Source organism: Bos javanicus, chromosome 2, assembly GCF_032452875.1.
Source record: "Bos javanicus breed banteng chromosome 2, ARS-OSU_banteng_1.0, whole genome shotgun sequence".
Taxonomy (NCBI): domain Eukaryota; kingdom Metazoa; phylum Chordata; class Mammalia; order Artiodactyla; family Bovidae; genus Bos; species Bos javanicus.
In genome coordinates this window covers 4,729,363-4,751,763 of record NC_083869.1, presented here as the reverse complement: position 1 = coordinate 4,751,763, position 22,401 = coordinate 4,729,363, and the positions used below count along the sequence as shown (strand labels likewise).

The window sequence follows — 22,401 nt, the reverse complement described above, 5'->3', positions numbered from 1 at the left end:
CTGCCTCAATAAAGCTGGTGAGGGAATCTGTTTATTCAGCTATCTCATGAGTCCAATTAAGTTTCAGCATCCAGACTTCAAATAAAGGCTTTAATTTCGATGCCTCTGTCAATAATTCTAAAAGAATGCAGCTTTGGTAAGTATACTTTTAAATTACTATTTTTTCACTTTATAATCATCAAATTTCTAATTTTATTAAAATAAAATTATCCTAATATTCTAGTTTCTATTATTGATATCAAATGAGAATAAAGATTTTTATACATATCAAAAGAGGCTTAATTATTCAGCCAAAAAACCAAGGGAATGAAGTGCTGACATATGCTACATGATGACTCTCAAAACCACTACGTAAACAAAAGAAGCCAAAGATAAAAGGTCACGTAATATACGCCTTCATGTGCACTCAAATCCAGAACAGGCCAATACACAGTGGCAGAAGCGCACTAGTGGTTGGCAGGCAAAGGGAGAATGGGGATGGAGCTTCCTCTGATGATGGTGGAAGTATCTGGAACTAGGAAGAGGTGGCAGCTGCACAACAGAGAATGCACTGAGTAGTACTGAATTAGACACTGAAATGGTTAGACAGTGAGTTTTATGTTATACGACTTCTACCTCACTTAAAATATAGGGGTTTAGTCCACTGGAAAAAAATTTCATATGGAGTAAAGGAAACACTGGCAGGCTACAGACCATAGAGTCACAGGAGTCAGACGGGACTTAGTGACTAACCCACCACCACAGATGAGACATTTACAGGAAGCTGACGCTATTAAAGTTGGGTGATGGGTACACGAATATAAAGCATTAATCAAGAGCCAAACCTAGGATCTACTGTACAAATACGAGAAAATATTTGAAGTCAATGCTGAAGTCAAATGCAAACCAATCAATATGTTGTTACTAACACTTTTAAATAATTCACTTGTTAAAGCTAGAAAATAAAATTACTCTTTCATTTAAGACATCACTGCCAGGTACTTCCTGGCAGTCCAGTGGTTAAGATCCATGCTTCCAATTCAGGGCGCCCAGGTTTCATACTTTGTTGGCGAACTAAGACCCCACATGCCACGAAGTATGTCAAAAACAAGACTAAACTAAACACAGTTCAGCTCAGTCACTCAGTCGTGTCCAATCCATGGACAAATAGATATAAAGCTTTCAAAAAGACTTTACAGAGGGTGGGAGAAAATATATTTCCACTTACTGATCTGTTGATAAAACTTGTTCAGAAAAAAAAGGCCTTTCACTTTTCCGTGGATGGTCAAGTACCACTTGTATTCTAGAAAGAAAGGTCCAGCATGAAGAAAAAGAGAAAAAAAAAGTATATTCCAAATCAAAATCCAGCCCTAAAATAAAACATAAACAAACCTCCTGACAATACAGTAATCAATCTTCATAAATGTCTTAACACATGTCAGCATCACTTCGTGCAAACCGCTATAACTTGTCCAAAGTCAAAAGCAAAGCCATTTAGTAGCTGCTACCTTCACAAATTCCCATGCGAAGTCCTAACCTCCAATACCTCAGAATATGACTGTATTTGGAGATAAAGCTCTGACCCTTATGACTAGTACCCTAATCAGAAGAGATTATGACACAGACATGCACAGAAGGAGAGCCATGTGAAAACAAGGGAAGACAATAGCCATCTACAAGCCAGGAAGAGAGGTCTCAGAAGAAACTAACCCCCTGCTCACATCTTTTTTTTTTTTTCTGTTTTTATTTTTATTTTTTGGGGGGGGAGTTCTAAATTCACTTTTTTTTTACATTTTTTTTCTTATTCGTAATTATTTTATTTTTAAACTTTAAAATATTGTATTAGTTTTGCCAAATATAAAAATGAATCCGCCACAGGTATACATGTGTTCCCAATCCTGAACCCTCCTTCCTCCTCCCTCCTCCCTCCCCATACCATCTCTTAGACTTCTAATTTGCAAAACTGTGCGAAAATTGTTTGCTGTTTAAGCCACCTAGTCTATGGCACTTTGTCCTGGCAACCCAAGCAGATTAACAGAGGCAAAGCAAAGCACCTAGACCTCCTGATCCTCCTTCAACATGGGTTGCCAAAAGATGTCTACAATAATGATATAACAGCTCTCTTTGATTTCAACAGCAGAAAACTTGATATATGAGGTTAAAACTGAGTGGCCTAGATAGAAAGAACCATCAATCAAATCACTGAAATTATTCTTTCCAAGCTTCACCCAGTAGACTGTAATTTAAGGAACCCTATAAATAACTAAATACAAAAAAAGAAGAGCTTTACTTTTCATAAAAATAATTACTGTAATTTCTACTCATTGCAGTATTCACTTTTGAGCTACACTAACAGAAACGACAAATTTAAACTAGTAGTCAGGGTCATCCCCAAAGCGTATCTATCTCATATCTGGGGTGGAGCTTGGGGTAGGGGGAAGGAGGCTGTAGGCAAGACAGAAACTGAGGTAGAATGAGAACAAGAAATTTGTGTATGATCATTAAATACATACCAACAACAGAACCAAACTGCTAAGGAAAAAAAAACTCCACCTGAAACACTGAATTCATTGTCTTTCTCATACACACTAACCTTCAACATTGCAAGGAACCAGCACAATTTTACCAAGTGCCTACTTTTTATTGTACCTTACATCAGGTACAACGTATTGTTCTGACTCAACGAGTATCACTTCTGAGTTCACAGAACCGATTTCGTACTTTGTGGTGTCTGGTCCCCACGCCTATTTTTGGCAAATACAAAGACTCCTGAATCCACAAAAGCAAGCAGCTTCAAGCTTTCTCCAAAATTAGGCAAGTCATGCAACTTCTCTCCATCTGTTTTCTCAGCCTGGACAACAGTTTAATGTAAGTAACTCCAAAGATACTTATTGCTCAAAGATACTATTTTGTATGAAATATATTATTCCTTTAGCCAATGTACTGATTAGTCTGTGAACAAACTGGAATACCCAGACTTAGTTCTCAGATGCTTGAGCATGCAAATCCATACAAGCATTCTAATTCTGCTTCTTGTCCCAACTATTACAAAATAACCTCTTTTATAATCTTAGTCATCTGATATTACCAAGATTACAAATGAAGATAGGGAAAACAAACAAATGCTCTTTTTTTGGCCACACTGCACAGCATGTAGGATCGTAGTTCCCTGACCAGTGATTGAACCATGCCCCTTTCACTGGAAGGCAAAGTCTCAACCACTGGACTGCCAAGCAAGTCCCTAAACAAATATTTTTCTTAAAGAAGTCACTACAAGTTTCATGCTGAATTGTGTGAAACAATAACTCATTTCACTGAGACTGTCTGATTAAAGTAATAAAAACTATAAAAAATGTAAAAATAAAAACTGTATAAACAAAAACATGATCTGAAAGGATATATGCACCCCAATGTTCATTACAGCACTGTTTATAATAGCCAAGACATGGTAGCAACCTAAATGTCCACCAACAGAGAAATGGATAAAGAAAATGTGGCATATAGAAAACGTAGACAATGGAGTATTACTCAGCCATTATAAAGAATGAAATAATGCCATTTGCAGCAACATGGATGGTCAAGTGGGCCTTAGGAAGCATCACTATGAACAACGCTCAAGGTGATGGAATGCCAGTTGAGCTATTTCAAATCCTGAAAGATGATGCTGTGAAAGTGCTGCACTCGATATGCCAGCAAATTTGGAAAACTCAGCAGTAGACACAGGACTAGCCGCCATTCCATCCCCAAAGAAAGGCAATGCCAAAGAAGGCTCAAACTATCACATACCCGCACTCATTTCAAACGCTAGCAAAGTGTGCTCAAAATTCCCCAAGCCAGGCTTCAACAGTATGTGAACCAAGAACTTCCAGACGTCCAAGCTGGATTTAGAAAAGGCAAAAGAATCAGAGATCAAATTGCCAACATCCATTGTATCATTGAAAAAGCAAGAGTTTCAGAAAAACATCTGCTTCATTAACTATGCCAAAGCCTTTGACTGTGGGGATCACAATAAACTGTGGAAAATTCTTCAAGAGATGGGAATGAATACCAGACCACCTGACCTGCCTCCTGAGAAATCTGTATGCAGGTCAACAAGCAACAGTTAGAACGGGACATGGAAGAACAGACTGGTTCCAAATCGGGAAAGGAGTACGTCAAGGCTGTGTATTGTCATCCTGCTTATTTAACTTCTGTGCAGAGTACATCATGAGAAATGCTGGGCTGGAGGCAGCACACACTGGAATCAAGCTTGCCAGGAGAAATATCAATAGCTTCCGATATGCAGATGACACCACCCTTATGGCAGAAAGCGAAGAACTAAAGAGCCTCTTGATGAAAGTGAAAGAGGAGAGTGAAAAAGTTGGCTTAAAGCTCAACATTCAGAAAACGAAGATCATGGCATCTGGTCCCATCACTTGATGGCAAATAGATGGGGGAAACAGTGGCTGACTTTACTTTTGGGGGCTCCAAAATCACTGCACATGGTGACTGCAGCCATGAAATTAAAAGACGCTTGCTTCTTGGAAGAAAAGTTATGACCAACCTAGACAACTTATTAAAAAGCAGAAATATTACTTTGCAAACAAAGGTCCATCTAGTCAAAGCTATGGTTTTTCCAGTAGTCATGTATGGATGTGAGAGCTGGACTATAAAGAAAGCTGAGCACTGAAGAATTGATGCTTTTGAATCGTGGTGTTGGAGAAGACTCCTGAGAGTCCCTTGGACAGCAAGGAGATCCAACCAGTCCATCCTAAAGAAGATCAGTCCTGAATATTCATTGGAAGGACCAATGCTGAAGCTGAAACTCCAATACTCTGGCCACCTGATGAGAAAAACTGACTCATCTGAAAAGACCCTGATGCTGGGAAAGATTGAAGGCGGGAGAAGAAGGGGACGACAAGAGGATGAGATGGTTGGATGGCATCACTGACTCAACAGGCATGAGTCTGAGTAAACTCCCGGAGTTGGTGATAGACAGGGAAGCCTGGCGTGCTGCAGTCCATGGGGTCGCAGAGAGCTGGACACGACTGAGCAACTAAACTGAGCGACTAAACTGAACTGAACTGTCACAAAACTTGGAGTTTTCTACGCTGAGTGGTTAAAAAAAAAAAAAAGACCAATAACAAAATGAACATTGTATTCTCTCTTGGATGTCCAATCACTGATAAATATGAATCCTGAACAAGTCAGGAGACATTATACTGAGACCATTCCACAAAAAAACAAACAGGAAGGAAACTGTTTAAGTAAGTAGTTTATAAAAGTTCACATGATTCTGGACTTGTGGACATGGTAGGGAAGGGACAGAGTGGGACAAAAAGAGAAAGTAACATCAACATACACACACTATTAGCTGTAATGGATATGTAATGGATGGCTGATGAGAACGTGCTGTGTAGCACAGAGCCCAGTCTGGCGCTCTGTGATGACCTGTAGGGATAGGATGAGGGGAAGGAAGGGAAGCTAGGGAAGGAGGAGAGGTATGTACAATTATGGCTGATTTGCGTCATCATATGGCAGAAACCAACAGAACACTGTTAGCATTTTAAAAATATATTTACATTTAAAAATGGGGAAAAAAATAAAATCAACTCTCCATTAGAAAAAAAACTTCACGTGACTGTATCTTGTTGATAACTAAATATGACATTAAAAATCAATTTCAGTTAATCCTCAGTGCAGGAGTTTTCCAACTTTCATTGCTTTCAGCCTCAGATTTAACTACACCATTTTTTGTACTTACTTGGGGTAAGCAGCTTTGGTTGTGTACCTAGGTACAAGGTAACTGAGACATTTTAGTGGATATTGAACTGGATCAGCTTAATGAATGTTTCCTGATACTGTATTTGGGCTTTTACATTCAGTTTTCTGTGCCATTTTAAAGGCACAGAAATATTAAAAATAACTGTAATGCATATGACCACAAATCTGTCTACTTAATTAGACAGTACAACTTAGTATTTCAAAAGTGTGACTCTGGGATAAGGAACCTGTACCATCAACTGTTTTCAATGGAAATAAAGTCAGTGGTTATTGGGTGTGTTTCCCCCGCCCCCCGCTTGTCATTACCATAGAAAGAGGGTTTTCCCGTTATTACAGTTTTTAAAACTGAATTATACATTAATTTATTAACTGTTTAAATCAATAAAAACTAAACAAACAAATTCTCACTGGATTAGTGAATCATCTTTGCACAAGTAAACAAAAGCTATGCCTCAGCTAAGGTAACCATAAAGTGACCTCCCAAATTAAATTAAAGACAAAGAATTCAAACATTCAAGGATGAGCTGAAGTCAGCAGTTCCTAAGGTTAGACTTTACGGCTCTCAATGTCATTCAGATTTCATAGTATGGGATATGAACTGGGCAGCTGAGAGTTTTAAAAACTTCTAGGTGATACTTTAGTGTGGCAAAGTTTGGGAACCACAGAACAAAATAACTTGGATAGCCTAGTTATAAAACAGCTGCTTGCTCTTTTTTTTAAAAAGCCATACTCAGCATCTTGTGAGATCTTCGTTTCCCAACAGGATCAAATCCAGGTCACAGCAGTGAAAATGCCAAATACTAACCAACAGACAGCCACAGAATTCTCTCAAAGAGTTTCTTTACAGTAGCAAATTCTTATTTCAGGGCTCCTTTACTCTTAAAAATTGAGGCTTCCTTTCCACCCAATTTTTGTTTATTGTGGTATTTATAGCTATAGATACTTACCATATTAGAAATTAAAGAAATTAAAATTTTAAAATTAGAAAAATTCAACGTATTTAACCTATTTTAGAACAAAGATAAGCTCATAATAACTATTTTCCCTTCACCAAAAACAACCAGTGAGAATCACATTGTGTTTTACATTTCTGCAAATTTCTTTAATGTCTAGCTTAACTGAAACAGGCGAAATCTCATGTCTTTTTTTTTTTTTAAGTTGGACCTTTTCAAAAAAAATTCTTTATTTTATTTTTGGCTGCACTGGGTTTTGTGAGGGCTTTTGGAGGGCTTTCTCTAGCTGCGGTGTGTAGGCTCTAGGGCATGGGGTCTGTGGTTGTGGCGCACGAGCTTACTCGTTGCTTCGTGGCGTGCAGAACATTCCCGGGGCCAGGAGGCAAACCTGTGTCCCCTGAACTGGCATGTGGGCTCTCATCCAGCGTACCACCACAGAAGTCCTCTTGTCAGCTTCTGTATTCAATCTGTTACAGTACGTTACTTAAAATACAGGAAAAATGTCTGGGCACACAGAAATATATATTAGGAAACAGGAAGAAAACTATAGGTACTTTTTGATATTCCAACAAAACTTGATGTGATAGTTTATTAAATATTAACTGTAGTGCAACATCAATAAGCTTTTTGTACTATTATGTTAAAATACACTGGTTTATTTTGCACTTTGAAACTTTAAACCATGGGTGATTTTACAACATGATGCACTGATCACTTGGAAAGCAATGGTTCCACAAAATTAGGTATTTCATCTGTCACACTTCTTATAAACATATGTAATTTTTATTAAAATCACCACTGACCTCATCATAAAAACTACTAACTACTGGGAAAGTCAACCTCATAGACACAAGTTTCCCGAAACTGTAATTCTTGCTTGAAAACTAAATTTTTATCACTGGCAACAAATACTAACAGTTGTTTTCCTTGAAGCAACAGTCTACTTACATTTACTGTCAAGAAAAATATTTAACACATACTCAAGAAGTCTGAATGCCATAGCTCGTCACCCTTTCCATTTAAATTTAATACTCTATATACCTTTTAAAGTTATAGTTGATTTACAATGTTGTGCTAATTTCTGCTATACAGCAAAGTGATTCAGTTATACATACCCATATATACATGCTTTTTAATATTCTTTTCCATTATAGCTTATCACAAGACATTGAATATAGTTCACTGTGTGATATAGCAGGAACTTGTTTATACAGTCTATATACGATAGTCTGTATCTGCTAACCCCACATTCCCATTCCATCCCTCCCTCTCCCTCGGCAACCGCCACGTCTGTACTCTCTGCCTGTGAGTGTTTCATAGGTAAGTTGAGTCATAATTTAGATTCCACAGAAGATATCATATGGTATTTGTCTTTTTCCTTCTGACTGAACTTCACTTGGTATGATAATCTCTAGATCCATCCATATTGCTGCAAACAACATTCCTTTTTATGAATAAATAGCATTCCACTCTATACATGTACAAATCTTCTTTATGCATTCATCTGCCTATGGACATTTAGGTTGTTTCCATGTCTTGATTACTGTAATGTATGAACATAGGGGGGTGCAGGTACTTTTTGAATTATCATTTTATCCAGATAATATGCCCAGGAGTGGAATTGCTGGATCTATGGCAACTCTATTTTTAGCTTTTTGAGGAAGCTCCATACTATTTTCCCATAGTAGCTGCACTAGTTTATATTCCCACCAACAGTGTAGGAGGGTTCCCTTTTCCCCACACCCTCTCTAGCATTTTTAAATTTGTTCAGTTCAGTCACTCAGTTGTGTCCAACTCTTTGCGACCCTATGGACTGCAGCACGCCAGGCTTCCCTGTCCATGATCAACTCCCGGAGTTTACTCAAATTCATGTCCATTGAGTTGGTGATGCCATCCAACCACCTCATCCTCTGTTGTCCCCTTCTCCTCCCACCTTCAATCTTGCCCAGCATCAGGGTCTTTTCAAATGAGTCAGTTCTTCACATCAGGTGGCCAAAGTATTGGAGTATCAGCTTCAGCATCGGTCCATCCAATGAATATTCAGGACTGATCTTCTTTAGGATGGACTGGTTGGATCTCCTTGCTGTCCAAGGGACTCTCAGGAGTCTTCTCCAACAACATAGTTCAAAAGCATCAATTCTTTGGTGCTCAGCTTTCTTTAGAGTCCAACTCTCACATCCAATGACTACTGGAAAAACCATAGCTTTGACTAGATGGACCTTTGTTTGCAAAGTAATATTTCTGCTTTTTAATAAGCTGTCTAGGTTGGTCATAACTTTCCTTCCAAGGAGCAAGTGTCTTTTAATTTCATAGCTGCAGTCACCATGTGCAGTGATTTTGGAGCCCCCAAAAGTAAAGTCAGCCACTGTTTCCCCCATCTATTTGCCATCAAGTGATGGGACCAGATGCCATGATCTTCGTTTTCTGAATGTTGAGCTTTAAGCCAACTTTTTCACTCTCCTCTTTCACTTTCATCAAGAGGCTCTTTAGTTCTTCGCTTTCTGCCATAAGGGTGGTGTCATCTGCATATCTGAGGTTATTGATACTTCTCCCAGCAATCTTGGTTCCAGCTTGTGCTTCTTCCAGCCCAGCATTTCTCATGATGTACTCTGCACAGAAGTTAAATAAGCAGGATGACAATACACAGCCTTGACGTACTCCTTTCCCGATTTGGAACCAGTCTGTTTTTCCATGTTCAGTTCTAACTGCTGCTTCTTGACCTGCATACAGATTTCTCAGGAGGCAGGTCAGGAGGTCTGGTATTCCCATCTCTTGAAGAATCTTCCACAGTTTGTTGTGATCCCCACAGTCAAAGGCTTTGGCGTAGTCAATGAAGCAGATGTTTTTATGAAGCTTTTTCAATGATCCAATGGATGTTGGCAATTTGATCTCTGGTTCTTCTGCCTTTTCTAAATCCAGCTTGAACACCTGGAAGTTCACAGTTCATGTACTGTTGAAGCCTGGGTTGGAGAATTCTGAGTAGATTTTTAAATGAAGGCCATTCTGACCAGTGTGAGGTGATACCTCATTGTGGTTTTGATTTACATTTCTCTAATAATTAGCAATGCTGAGCATCTTTTCACATGCTTATTGGTCATCTATGTTTTCTTCAAAGAAACGTCTATTTAGATCTGCCCATTTTTTTGATAGGGTTTTTTAATATAACTTTATTTTACAAATTAATCCCTTGTTGGTCACATCATTTATAAATATTTCCTTCCATTTCCTAGGCTGTCTTTTCGTTTTGTTTATGGTTTTCTTTGCTATGTAAAAACCTGTAAGTTTGAATAGGTCACATTTGTTAATTTTTGCTTTTATTTCTATTGCCTTGGGTGACTGACCTAAGAAAATATTGGTACAATTTACATCAGTGAATGTTTTGCCTATGTTCTCTTCGAGGAGTTTCATATACGTAGTCTCTTATACGTAGTTTTAAGCCATTTTAAATTATTGTGTGTGATGTGAGGATATGTTCTAACTTTATTTACATGAAGCTGTCCAACCTTCCCAACAGCATTTGCTGAAAAGACTATCTCATCCCCATTGTATATTCTTGCCTCCTTTGTCAAAAATTAACTGACTGTAGGTGTGTGGGGGTGTTTCTGGGCTCTCTATTCTGTTCTATTGATCCATATATGCTTTTGTGCCAGTACCATGCTGTTTTGATTACTATAGCTTCACAGTATTGTCTGAAGTCTGGAGGGTGATTTCTCCTGCTTGGTTCTTTTCCCTCATGATTGCTTTGGCAATCCTGGGTCTTTTATGGTTCCATGTAAAGTTTAGAATTCTGTGTTCTAGTTCTGTGAAAAACATAATGGGTGATATGACAGGGATCATATTAAATCTGCAGATTGCTTTAGGCAGTATGGCGATTTTAACAATATTAATTCTTCCAATCCAAGAGCACGGGATACCTTTTCATATCTCTGAGTCATCTTCAATTTCCTTTATTAGTTTTACAGTTCTCAGCATGTTAAGCCTTTCACCTTCCTGGTAAATACACTTCTTTTTTTAAGCAGTTTCTAGCTCCACAGCAAGTTAGCAGAAAGCGCAGAATTCCTACACACACACACACACACACACACACACACACACACACACACACAGTGCCCCTCCCCCACAGCATTCAGCATCAGAGTGAAAGTTAAAACCAGTGTACCAACATTAATGCATCATTGCCTCTCAAAGCCAGAAGTTTCTATGAGGGTTCATTCTCAGTATTGTACATCCTATGCGTTTTCAAAGACGTATTCAGATTGGCTTTTCACATGGAAATATGTGTTTAAACCCCTCTAGGTCTTTTCCACAATAGGTTAGCTCGTTTCTTTTCAGCACTAACATTTCATTGTCTGGATGGATCATATTTATCCACTTACCTATAAAGTACAACTTGGTTACATAAGTTTTGGCAATTATGAATAAAGTTATTGTAAATATTCATATGGAGGTCTTTTCGATGCACTTATTTTTAACTCATTTGGTTAAACTCCAAGGAGTGTGATTACTGGGTCCACTGATAAAGAGTATAATTCCTTTTGTAAAACAACTAACTGTCCAGAGTGGCTGCACCATTTTGCATTCCCACCAGCAGTGAATGCAACTTTGTGTTGCTCCATATCCTCACCAGCTGTTACTGTTTTGCTATGAACATTCACAGTAGTTTCTGTGTGAACATAAATTCTCATTTTTCTTGAGTAAATATCTAGGACTGAAACTACTGGGTCATGCAAGTTTAATTTTATGGGAAACAAACTGTTACCCAAAGTGGTTGTACCATTTTTGCATTCCCAACAGCAATATGTAGAAGTTTCAGTTGCTCTCTGCTGTGTGCTCAGTAGCTCAGTCCTATCCTACATCCTCACCAACACTTGGTATATAGTCCGCTAAGTGGAGGACAAGGCTGTCTTGCTTCTTAGTCATTCTAATAGTTGAGAAGTAGTAAAAGACACACACACCTCTCAGGTGGTTCAGGGGTAAACACACCCACATCCACCCACACCCACCCCCATCCACACCCACACCCACGGGCTTCTCAGGTGGTTCAGGGGTAAAGAAACCACCTGCCAACGCAGGAGACGTGGGTTTCACTCTTCGTCGGAAGATCCCCTAGAGAAGGAACTGAAATGCCACTCCAGTCTTGCCTGGAAAATCCCACGGACAAATGAGCCTGGTGGGCTACAGTCCATGGCGGGTGCAAAGACTCAAACATGACTTAGCAACTAAGCAGGCATATAAATAAAACTATGTATATAATTTTGGTTACTTTTAGTTGTGCTGGGTATTCACTGCTATGCAAGCTTTTCTGTAGTTATGGTGAGCAGGGGCTACTCCACGGCATGCAGGCTTCCCACTGCAGTGGCTTCTCTTGTTGTGGAGCATTGATTCTAGGGTACATGGACTTCAGCAGTTGCAGCTCCCAAGCTCCAGAGCACAGGCTCAAGAGTTGTGGTGCTTGGCCTTAGTTGCTCTGCTGCATATGGGATCTTTCAGGATCAGGGATCAAACCCATGTATCTCCTGCATTGTCAAGAAGATTCTTTACCACTGGGCCACCAAGGAAGTCCCAAGAAGTAGCATCTTACTGAGGTTTAATTTGCATTTCCCTAGAGACTAATGATGTTGAAGTCTTTTCAGGTACTTACTTGTCACTCAAATCTTTTCAGCAGAGCTTTTGTTCAAATCTTGCCTACTACTGTTAAAGTGGACTGTTTTCTTTCCTTCTTTTATTTTTTGGCCCCACTTGATGGCCTGTGGGATCTTAGTTCCTCAACCAGGGATTTAACCAGGCCCTTGGCACTGAGAGCAGGGAGCCATAATCACTGGACTTCAATGGCCTGGGGCTGTTTTCTTACTGCTGAGTTTCTAGAAAGTTCTTTCAACAATCTACAAACAAAATCTTTATCAGATATATGATCTGCAAGTATTTTCTGTCAATCTAACACTTTTCATTCTCTCCATTTCTTTCAGAGTAGAAGTTTCCATGTTAACTAAATCAAATCAATTGATTTTGTGCTTTTGATTATATCTAAGAAGTTTCTATCTAAGTCAAGGCTACAAAGATTTTTCTGTTTTCTCTCGTGTCAATTTTACTGTTTTACATTTCTCGATTATTCTGTAACCAATTACAAAAAACTCTTTTTTCTACTAAACAGCCTTTTGCATTTTCCAGAGGTCTACCTTGACACCCTGATTACTCTAACTGTAAAGAACGCCTTGAAATCAGCTAAATTTCATATCAGATTCTCCAATGATGTTGTTCTTTAGCAAAAGCCTTTTAGCAATCTGTGTTTCTTTGCCATTCTATGATTTTCTAAAAGCAGCTTATCATTCATTATCTACAAAAAATGTTTCTGGGATTCTGATCTGGTGGATCAATTTGAGGAGAAATTACATCTTAATGTTTAGTCTTCAAAACCACAAACAAGTAAATTCTCTATAATTGGACCTTCTTTAATTTCTTTCATCAGTGTTTTATACTTTTCAGCTCAGAGATCCTGTACACATTTTGCCAAACTTACATCTATTTTTTTGGTGCTACTTAAATGTTAACCAGTTTTGACCTAATTCCATTGCTGGTACACAGAAATACAACTAATTGTATAAATTGTCTATATATGCTGAAATCTTGCTAAACTCACTAGTTCTAGAAGCTTTCCTGCAGTTTTCTTAGGGATTTCTGCATAGACAATCAAGTCATTTGCAAATAGAGGCAATTTTATTTCTTCCTTTCTGTTCTGAAAGTCCTCTGTACTTTTTTTTTCCTGTCTTATTACATTGTTCTAAATTTTAAGAGCAAAAGCACTGTCTTTCACCATTAAAGTATGTACCATTCAATACGACATCGTGTTATGACACTCAGTTGTGTTTGACTCTTCATGACTCCATGGATTGTATCCCTGCCTGGCTCCTTGGTACATAGGATTTTCCAGGCAAGAATACTGGAGTAGACTGCCATTTCCTTCTCCAGGGACCTTCCTGACCCAGGGATCAAACACAGGTCTCCTGCACTGCAGGCAGATTCTTTACTGTCTGAGCCACCAGGGAAGCCCAAATATGACATTAGTCATAAACTTTTACAGCTGCCGTTCAGGAGTGAATGGTGCTTCCTAGGTGGTGCCAGTGGTAAAGAATCCACCTACCAATGCACAAGATCCAAGAGACAGGAGTTTGATCCCTGGGTCCGGATGATCCCCTGGAGAAGGAAATGGCAACCCACTCCAGTATTCCTGCCTAGAAAATCCCATGGACAGAGGAGCCTGGTGGGCTACAGTCCATAGGGTTGCAAAGAGTCAGACACGACTGAGCCTGCACACATTTCATGATAAAAGAAAATCCCTCCCATTCCTTCCATGGCATGCCAGAATGCAGTTTGTAAGAATTTTTAGCAGGAAAGTATGAAAAACTGTATCAAATGACTAACCTCTATAAAGACTAGCCTATTAATATGATAAATTATCCCTAACTGATTTTCAGATGTTGAACAGCCTTTCATTTCCAGAATAAATCCCATTTAGTCATGACTTACTATTTTATAATTGACTATATGTGAATCACTAATATTTTGTGACTTTGGCATCTGTGTTTACAAGGTGTACTGATATATTTTACTTTCTTGTATTTGGTTTTGTATTTGGTTTTTATATTAAGCCTTATATACTGAGTTGGAAAGCGTTTCTTCTAACATTTCCTGGAAAAGACTATAAAACCTGTATCATTTCCTCTCTCTCTTTTTTTTTTTTTAAATTGGCTGCTGGCATGCCAGATCTTAGTTCCCCAACCAGTGATTAAACCCATGCCCTCTGCAGTGGAAGAGCAGTCTTAATCACTGGACCACCAGTAAAGTCTAATGTATTATATCCTCCGTAAATGCTTCATAAACTTCACCTGTAAAACCATCTGAATCTCAAGTTTCCTTTTTTGAAAGGATTTTTAACTAAGAAAAAAATATGTTTCTTTCAAACATATGGACTATTCAGTTTATCTATTTCTTCTTGAGTAGGTTTTAGTAGTTTGTGTTGTCACTGAAATTGATCATTTTCACTCAAGCTATCAAATTTAGGGCACAGAGTTTTCCTAGTATTCCCTCATTGTCATTTAATGTCTGTAAACTCTGTGGTGATAGCCCTTCTTTCATTCCTGATGGTTAATTTAGGCCCCTGCCCTCTATACTTGCCACACTTCTCTACGAACAGCCCGTCATTCTTTCATGTAAAAAACGGGTTCCATGGGAAAAACTGAGTATAATCATTACATAATTTTCCATCAAGAGAAATGCCATACTTTCCTAAGTGGGAAAAACTGCTTTATCCGTACTTCTCATTTCATTACACGGTGTACATCGTCTGCTCAGGCTGCCATAACAAACTACCACAGACTGAAAGACTTAAACACCAACAATTTATTTTCCCACAGTTATGGAGCTGAAAATCTGAAACCAGGGTACGAACACCGTCCAAGTCCCAGTGAGGGTTCCTTTCTGGCTTGCCAGCGGCCACCTTCCTCCTGCTTCCTCATGGGGCAGAGAAGGGACAGGAAGTTCTCTGATGTCTCTTCTTGTAAAGACACTAATGCCACTACAAAGGCTCTACCTTCACGATTTCATCTAAACCTAACGATCTCCCAAAGGCCCCATCTCCAAATGTCATTACACTGGGAGTTACTGTTTCAACATACGAATTTCACAGGGACACGATTCTGTCCACAGTACACTACACAGTATTTAAAAACTAACATTCAACAATTAACATTTAAATAAATTATTTTTACTGCTTTCCAATGCCATCCTTGAGCTTTCTTCACTTTAACTACCAGTGTAAGGAGACAGTAAACATGAAATGACTACTAACACAGTTGGTGCCACTGCCTTGAATCATGTTAAGGAGTCAGCATGTTTATCCATTACTGCCTTTTATACCAGAACTGCATATGTCAATATAGGAAAAAAGCCTAGTAATATCTTGTGTGCTAAGTCGCTTCAGTCGTGTCCAACTCTTTGTATCCCCATGGGCTGCAGCCTGCCAGGCTCCTCTGTCCATGGGATTTTCCAGGCAAGAGTACTGGAGTGGGTGCCATGTCCTCCCCTCTAGGGGATTTTCCCCACCCAGGGATCGAACCAGAATCTCTTACACCTATTGGCAGGGGGGTTCTTTACCACTAGTGCTACCTGAGAAGCATTAGTAGTTCTGACTTCTCTTTGAGAACTCACCACTGCCTTACAGACTTGAGTTCAAATAACTAGCATAGAAAAAAATTTTATAAACTGCAAAAATTATTAGGAATTTAAGGTATTCACATAGTACTCACAGCAGACAACTAATACTAAAAAAGTGATCCATTCTTAATTCCATTTTCAAATTCACTGATGAAAATGATCAAGTTACACTTTCATCTGATGAAATAAACCTTAGAAGGAAACAGAAAGCTCTACAGGATCTAAAAAAGAAAAAAAACTAAACTTGGTTGTGATAAAACAAATAAAGAAATAAAGAAAGCCGGCTATTTTATAAGTGCACTCATGTTTTTATAGGATTATATCACTTACAGACAAATACACCAGAAATATTATGAGTGATGACCTCAGGAAGGGAATTAGATAACTCGGGATAAGAAATTTAAACTACGCTCCCTTTAAGTTTTACAGGGTCATGCCTTACATTTAGAGCTTACATTTTGAGTTTATTTGTGTATATGATGTGAGAGAATGTTCTAATTTCATTGTTTCACACACAGCTGTCCAGCTTTCCCAACACCACTTGAAGAGACTGGCTTTTCTCCAATGTATATTCTTACCTCCTTTGTTGTAGATAAGTAACTGCAGATGCATGGGTTCATTTCTTGGCTCTCTATTAAGTCCCACAGAGCTATCTATGTATGTGTTTTTGCTCCAGTAGAATACTGTTCTGACTATTGCAGCTCTATAGTATAGGTTTAAGTCTGGAAAGGTTACACCTCCAAGCTTTGTTCTTTTTCCTCAGGATGGCTTGGGCAATTTGGGGTCTTTTGTGGTCCCATAAATTTTAGGTTTATTTATTCTAGTTCTGTGGAAAACATCATCAGTGTTTTGGTAGGGATTACACTAAATCTGTAGATTGCTTTAGGTAGTATGGCCATTTTAACAATATTAATTTATCAATTCAAGAGCACAGAATATCTTTCCAATTCTTTGAATCATCTTCAATTTCTGTCCTTAGGGTTTATAGTTTTTGGCGTATAGGTCTTTCACCTCCTTCCTTATATCTTTTCCTGGGTATTTAAGTTTTCTGATGCAACTTTAAACAGGATTTTTTTCCTGACAGTTCATTATTAGTGTACAGACATTCAGCAGATTTCAGTGTATTAGTCTTAAATCCCATTACCTTGCTGAAACAATTTATTAGTTCCAATACAGTTTTTCATGTAGAGACTTTAGGATTCTGTATATATAGTGTATCATGTCATCTGTAAATACTGACAGTTTCACTTCCTCCCTTCCAATTTGGATACCTTTTATTTCTTTTTCTTGTCTGATTGCTATGGCTAGGACTTCCAACACTATGTTAAATAGAGGTGGTAAGAATGAGCATCCTTGTCTTATTCTGAATTTATCAGGAAGACTAAACTCCTAGAAAAGAACATAGGCAGAACATTCTTTGACACAAATCATAATAATGTTTTCTCAGATCAGTCTCCCACAGCAAAAGAAACAAAAGCAAATATTAAAAAAAAAAAAAAAAACCCACACAGGACTCTAATCAAACTTAAAGGTTTTGCACAGCAAAGGAAATCATAAAGCAAAACAACAACCTAGGAATGGGAAAAAAGATTTATAACTGATACAACTAACAAGGGATTAATTTCCAAACAGCTTATACAATTCAGTATCAAACAACCCATCCCATCCAAATACTGAGCAGATCTAAACAGACACTTCTCCAAAGAAGATGTATATGGTCAACAGGCACATGAAAAGATGCTCAACATCAGCAATTATTGGAGAAATACCCATCAAAACCACAATGAGGTATCACCTCATACCAGTAAGAATGGCCAACATCAAAAAGTCTACAAATAAAAATTGCTGGAAGAGTGTGTGGAGAAAAGGGATCCCTCATACACACACTGGAGAAGCCAATGGCACCCCACTCCTGTACTCTTGCCTGGAAAATTCCATGGACGGAGGAGCCTGGTAGGCTGCAGTCCATGGGGTCGCTAGGAGTTGGACACGACTGAGCGACTTCACTTTCACTTTTCACTTTCATGCACTGGAGAAGGAAATGGCAACTCACTCCAATGTTCTTGCCTGGATAATCCCAGGGATGGGGGAGCCTGGTGGTCTGCCGTCTCTGGGGTCTCACAGAGTCAGACACGACTGAAGAGACTTAGCAGCAGCAGCATACACACACTGCTGATGGGAATGAAACTGGTGCAGTGACTATAGAAAACAGTTTGGAGGTTCCTTTAAAAACTAAAGACATCGTCACCATATGATCCAGCAACTCCACTCAGGTATATATACATCTGGAAAAAATTTTAAAAAGATACCTGTACCCCAACATTCACAGCAGCACTACAGCCAAGACATGGACTCAACTCAAGTGCCCATCAACAGACAACTGGCTTAAGAAAATGTGACAGGTTACCCAATCATAAAAAAAGAAGGAAACATGTTGTAGCAACATGGACAGACCTGGAAAATATCAGCCTTAGTGAAATAAGTCAGGCAGAAAGACAAATTCTATATGATAAACTTATAGGTGCAGTCTAAAAAATAATACAAGTGAATCTATATACAAAATGGAAACAGATGTAAAAATCAAACTTATGGTTATCAAAGTTATGGTTATCAAAGGGAAGGGTGAAGGGACAAATTAAGAGTACAGGATTAACAAATCCAAACTACTATACAGGACTCCCCTGATGATCCCATGGTAAAAAAATCCACCTGCCAATGCAGGTAACACAGGTTCAATACCTTGTCTGGGAAGATTCCACGTGCTGCTGGGCAACTAAGCCCATACACCACAACTACAGAAGCCCACATGCCCAAGAGCACATGCTCTGCAACAAGAAAAGCCACCGCAGTGAGAAGTCCAAACACTGCAACCAGAGAAAGCCCAAGTGCAGCAGCAAAGGCTCATCTCAGCCAAAAACAATTAAAAAAAAATTTTAAGAACTACTGTACATAAAGTAGATAAGCAACAAGGATTACTGTAAAGCTCAGGGAATACCCAGGATCTTGTAATAATCTAAGAAAAAAATTGAATCACCATGCTGTGAATCTGAAATTAACACAATTTATAAATCAAATTTTTAGAAAAAAAGAAATTCAGTTAACACCGTTTGAATTTTAGACTATATATGTATCACCCCAAAAGCAAATGAAGTTTCTTTCACAGTTAAATATATAATGATTTGGTACATTAAAAATTCAATTTAAGGGCTTCCCTGGTGGATAAGAATCTGCCTTGTAATGCAAGGGACATCAGTTTGATCCCCAGTCCCGGAAGATTCCATGTATTAAGGAGCCACAAAGCCCATGCACCACAACTACTGAGCCCATGTACTGCAGCTACTGATGCCCATACATCCAGAGTCTGTGCTCAAGGAGAAGCCACCACAACTCGGCAACAAACAGCAGCACCGTAACTACAGAAAGCCCACATGCAGCAACAAAGATCCACCAGAGCCAAAAAATAAACATATACGTCTATTTTTTTTTAATTCCACCCTCATTCAACTTGGGAAGCAGAAGACAGAATTCATTTTTTTTTAAAAATATTTTTCCATTTCAGTATATGGTATGTATGTCACCGACTCAATGGACATGAGTTAGAGCAAACTCCAGGAGATAGTGAAGGACGGGGAGCCTAGCGTGCTGCAGTCCATAGAGTCGAACAGAGTTGGACATGACTTAGCAACTGAACAACAACATAATCTTTCTAAAACAAAAGGAGTCTAACTAAATCTCGTTTAATGACTGGATGGTATCAATTTATGTGACAGAAATATAAATTCAGTTGTGAACTCTCTATTGGATTGAGTTTTCAATAGAAAACCTGAGATAGTTCTTAGCTGGAAGCTCTGTAAGACTGAAAAACAACATGCATGCCATGTACGGAACTAGTCCCTCCAGATGAAGAATTCTGTCCAATACAGGATTTCTAGAGAACTGACAATCAGCTTCATTACAACATTATTTTAAATGAATAAGGCACAAGTCTAATATCTAGAGTTTACCTGAAACATCTGTAACCAAAATTAACTTAAAACAGGAAGTACAACTTTCAAAAAAAGTTGTCCTTTCCTATGTGCTTAAGCAATTCTTTCTATTCCCAAACTGTAAGATACTAATTATAAAAGCCTCTGGAGACTGATGATTATCACTACAAGGTAAGTAAGCTATAAAATGGTATGGAGGTTCCCCTCAAAATTAAAAACAGAACTACCATACGATCCAGCAATCCCACTTCTGGGTATTTACCCAAAGAAAACAAAAATATTAACTGAGAAAGATATATGCACCCTCATTAACTGCAACATTATTTATTATAGCCAGATACAGAAACAATGTGTCTATAGACACACACATATTATGTATCACAGTATTATTCTCAATCACTAAAAAGAATGAAATCTTGCCACTTGTGACACCATGGATGAACCCTCAGGGCATCATGCTAATTGAAATAAGTCAGACAAAGACAAATAATGTATGATCTCACTTATATGTGCAATCTAAAATACAAACAAAAAAACAGAACTCATGCAGAAAATACATTGGTGGTTGCCAGAGGGAGGGAGTACAAAGTAGGTGAAATGAGTGAAGAGGTCAAAAGGTACAAACTCTCAGTTATAAACGTCATGGGAATGTAATGAACAACACTGCGGCAGCAGTTAATCATCCTATATTGCATACTTGAAAGCTGCTGAGAGAACAGACCTTAAAAGTTCTCACCAAAAGAAAAATAACTTGTGACTAAATAAGGTGAAAGATGTTAATCAGACTTATTGTGGTGATAATTCTGCACTGTAAACATATATGAAATCATTATGTTGAACACTTGAAAATAATAAAATGTTATGTCAATTATACTTCAGCTTTTTAAGTGCCAAACAGTTATATAAGATAATTTATTCAACTGATACAATTCAATTAGGCAAATTTGGTAAACAGACCTTATTAGTTAAATTAGAGTAAGAATTAGATAATGAGGTAATTATTCCTAATTTTTGTCTGATAACACCATTATAATCATTTAAGAAAATTTCTTTATTTCTACAGATGATGAACACAGAAATTTTAAAAGTCTGTATCTTTCAGAGTTCAGGAAAAAAGAAAAACTAAACAAATAAATGAAAACCATGCTGCAATACGTAGCACAATTTAACCTCTCCCTATGGGAAACAGATGGGGAAACAGTGGAAACAGTGGCAGACTTTATTTTTGGGGCTCCAAAATCACTGCAGATGATGATTGCAGCCATGAAATTAAAAGACGCTTACTCCACGGAAGGAAAGTTATGACCAACCTAGATAGCATATTCAAAAGCAGAGACATTACTTTGCCAACAAAGGTCCGTCTAGTCAAGGCTATGGTTTTTCCAGTGGTCATGTATGGATGTGAGAGTTGGACTGTGAAGAAGGCTGAGTGCCGAAGAATTGATGCTTTTGAACTGTGGTGTTGGAGAAGACTCTTGAGAGTCCCTTGGACTGCAAGGAGATCCAACCAGTCCATCCTAAAGGAGATCAGTCCTGGGTGTTCATTGGAAGGACTGATGCTGAAGCTGAGACTCCAATACTTTGGCCACCTCATGCAAAGAGCTGACTCATTGGAAAAGACCCTGATGCTGGGAGGGATTGGGGGCAGGAGGAGAAGGGGACGATAGAGGATGAGATGGCTGGATGGCATCACTGACTTGATGGACATGAGTTTGAGTGAACTCTGGGAGTTGGTGATGGACAGGGAGGCCTGGCGTGCTGCGATTTATGGGGCTGCAAAAAGTCGGACACGACTGAGCAATGGAACTGAACTGAACTGAATGACTATTAGAAGGCACTTGAAGATCCTGTTTCATCTTAATGTCAAATTAATACAGACACTAATGATATGTTAATACACACTGTAACCCAAACCTGCAATGAAAGTGAAAGTCACCCAGTCATGTCCAACTGTTTGCGACCCCATGGACTATACAGTCCATGGAATTCTCCAGGCCAGAATACTGGAGTAGGTAGCCTTTCACTTCTCCAGGGGATCTTCCCAACCCAGGGATCAAACCCAGGTTCGGGTTTGAATGGGGGAGCATTGCAGGCAGATTCTTTACCAGCTGAGCCACAAGGGAAGCCCAACCCAAATCTGCATTTCTTATCAACAATTTACATATTTTTAAACCTTGATCCACTGTAAAACAATATAGGGTGATGATAGAAATCTGGGAGAAAAGGAGAAAGTAAGGAGAGAGGAAGTAAATCCGTAAGTTCTACACCCCCAGATTCAACCAAGTGTGGATGGGGAAAAAACTTTTTTTAATTCTTGAAAGTTTCAAAAAACTTGAAATTGCCACATAGTAGGAACTATTTCTAAAACATTGTTCTTGCATTTACAACTATTCATATAGCATTTACATTCTGTATAAGTCATCTAGAGATGATTTAAAATATAGGGGAGGATGTCTGTAGGTTATGCAAACACTATGCCTCTAACCAATCCTTCAATGAGACGTAGAGAC

General features: G+C 38.5%; 1 protein-coding gene across 10 annotated transcripts in view; it reads right to left on the bottom strand.

Moving 5' to 3' along the window:
- Positions 1 to 22,401, bottom strand: part of WDR33 (WD repeat domain 33) — a 109,916-nt gene that overhangs the window by 65,865 nt on the left and 21,650 nt on the right. Inside the window, exon 2 of one of the 10 annotated variants that reach the window (XM_061431996.1) lies at positions 7,037 to 7,199. The exons of the other annotated variants lie outside the window; for them this stretch is intronic. The gene's annotated coding sequence lies outside the window, so the exon portion shown is untranslated. The remainder of the gene's footprint in view (positions 1 to 7,036; positions 7,200 to 22,401) is intronic. 10 annotated transcript variants of the gene reach the window in all.